We start from the raw sequence: 3108 nt of genomic DNA on the forward strand, positions 1-3108 counted from the left end.
GTCCTGTGCCGTGATCAATAAATCATCTACATATTGTAACAGACATGTCAGGGTGTTGGGCTCTGTACTCACCCAGATCTTCATGCAGGGCCTCATCGAATATAGTTGGAGAATTCTTAACCCCTTGAGGCAGTCGTGTCCAGGTCAGCTGGACATTGATTCCTGCCTCCGGATCATGCCATTCGAAGGCAAAGTAGGGCTGACTGCTGGGAGATAGTGGCAGGCTGAAAAAGATGTCCTTGAGATCCAGAACTGTATACCATTGTCAATCTGGTGGCAGGGTACTGAGTAACGTATAAGGGTTGGGGACAGTGGGGTGAATGTCAATGACTCTTTTATTCACCTTCCTCAAATCTTGTACTGGTCTATAGTCCCCGGATTGGGGCTTCTTGACAGGCAGGAGTAGGGTGTTCCAGGCTGACTGGGTCATCCTCAGCACCCCCACTTCCATCAATCTTCTGATGTGTGGAGTAATTCCATGTTTTGCCTCTAGGGGCATAGGATACTGGCACACTTTAACAGGATCTGCTCCCGCTTTGAGTTCAACAGATACGGGAGGCCTGTGTCCCGCCAGGCCCATACCCCTTGTTTCTGCCCAGGCTTGGGGAAATTTTTGGAGCCAATTGGATATATCAGGGTTAGGTTGAATCGGCTCTTGATGGAGTCTATATTCCTCAGTCAGGTCACTGGTGACTAAAACCTGAATCAGTGCCCCATTGTGAAGCAGGGTAGCTCCTTTAGCTGTGAAGTGGATTTGTGCCCTCATTTTTGACAATAAGTCTCTGCCCAGAAGTGGGTAGGGACACTGTGGGATTACTAGAAACGAATAAGATACCCAGCCCTTCCCTAAATCTACTGTTCTTCGGGTGGTCCATGAGTAGGGATTTTGTTCCTGTGGCCCCCTGTACCCATGTAGTTCTGGAGGACACTGGCCCTCTTGGTTCCAATAGAACTTAATTCTGGGCACCAGTACCTACCATAAACTCAATTGATTTCTCCTCTATTTTCAGGGTTACCCTGGGCTCAGGGAGGGGACCTGAGCCCCGCCTCCCCTAGTCACTGTCTTCACCCCCAACTAGAGGTGGTAATACCTTAGCTGATTGCTTATTTTTCTTGGGGTAGTCCTTTACCCAATGTCCTTCCTCCTTGCAGTACGCACACTGGTTCTTTCCCACTTTGTTTTGTGGTCTGGATCCTGCCAATGAGCTCCCTCCGTACTGGGGGTTGGTTGCCAATAATATCTCTCTGAGGTCCTTTTTGTGGTGGGCCTGCTCTCTCTCCAGGACCCTGGTCAGGCTTGCTTCCTGTCTTTTTTCTTTTCTTTCCTCTTTTTGTTCTGCTGTCTCCCTTCTATTATAAACCTTTTCTGCCACTGCTATTAAGTCCCTAAGGTTCTTTTCTCCTAGTTTATCTAGATACTGTAACTTTCTCTTGATGTCAGGGGCTGCCTGGTTAATAAAAGCAAACACCACAGTTTGGGCTGATTCCTCTGCTTCTGGGTCATACGGAGTGAACCACTGGAAGGCGTCTTGTAACCTCTCTAAGTATGCAGCCAGGCTCTCTTCGGGCCCCTGTCTGACATCATAGACCTTAGACATATTGGCGGGTTTTCTAGCTGCCATTTCGAGACCCGCTAACAAAGTCTGGCGATAGACCAGGAGCCTCTCCTTACCTTCTGCCATGTCGTAGTCCTAGTTGGGATGGCTAGGGGGAAAGCTGGCATTAATGATGCCTGAGTCTGTGGTAGGCTCCCTGGTGGGGCCCAGAACCAATTTCTGGGCTGCCTCCAGTATCCTGTTTCACTCCTCAGTAGTGAACAGGAGACTCAGGAGTTGGTGGCAGTCATCCCAGGTGGGCTGGTGAGTGAAAAGAACAGTTTCCAATAAGTTAGTCAAGTCCCTGGGGTTTTCAAAGAAAGGCGCATTCTGTGAGGGCCAATTGTAAAGATCACTGGTGGCAAAGGGCCAGTAATGAAAGGGCTGATTGCCCTCTCCATTTGGGGGCCCAGCCAGCTGGAGGGGGAGTACAATAGTGTCAGGCTGGAGGGCTGCCCCCCTCCTGCTCCTTGTGGCCTGTGGAGGTCCCTGTGGAAGCCATGGTGGCTCCTCAGGGTTAGGAGGTGGGGTCTGCACTTGTGGCACTGTTGGCGGGATGTCATTCTGAGGGGAGTAGGGTGGGGGAAAGATGTCGCTCTCCTCTGTGCCTCCCTGGAGAATGGTTTTCTCTGCCACCTTTGGTCTGAGAGGGAGGACCTGCAGAGGTTGGGGGGCAGCAAGATTAATCGGGGGAAGAAAGGACTTGACCCAGGCAGGGGGGCCCTCAGGTCACTCGATGTGGCCCCACCAGGTTATGATGTATGGGATCTGTTCCTGGTGGCCCATACGTGGGCAGAAGATGTGGTCCTCTACTCTGGAAATCAGACTCAGGTTAAAAGTCCCTTCAGGGGGCCATCCAACATTGAAGGAGGGTCAATCAACCGAACATAAAGTTCTCCATTTCTTCTTCTTTACATCTACACTATTGTTATGGGTAATCATCTTAACATCTCCCCAGTGGACTAGCGTAAGATCCAGAGGGGAAGATGGGGTGTTGCCCATAGTATTTATCAGTCCCGTCCATTTCGTTAACAAAGAAATTAGAACAAAGAGCACAAGACACAAGAACGACACAGACAGAGGGCCCAGAATAAGCTGCAGCGGCTTTCAGATGGTCTGGACTCTTGGCCGTGTGAGTTCCCCGGCTTGATTATGCCAAAGACCATATGGATAGGACTCGCATGTCCCAACAAGGTCACGAGGTCCTCTGAGGTTTCAGATGGACTAGTGTCCTGGTGGTGCGTCCAATGAGGAGCACCCACCACAATGAGGATGGTGACGTCTCCTGAATCTGCCAGGTTGCCTCGCTAGCGTTTCAGCAACGAAGAAAAACTGAGATTAGATGGCCGTGACCAAAGTGTAAGTATAGAGAAGACAGGCACACACATACACACACACACACACACACACACACACACACACACACACACAGTTTTACAAAAACTTACCTGGCCAGTTGATCACAAACCTTTTGGGGTCGGTTCCTCTCAGGGGGGGGTCTCTGGGGGGATAT

This window comes from Nannospalax galili, unplaced genomic scaffold (assembly GCF_000622305.1).
Source record: "Nannospalax galili isolate Female #2095 unplaced genomic scaffold, S.galili_v1.0 scaffold906, whole genome shotgun sequence".
Taxonomy (NCBI): Eukaryota; Metazoa; Chordata; class Mammalia; order Rodentia; family Spalacidae; genus Nannospalax; species Nannospalax galili.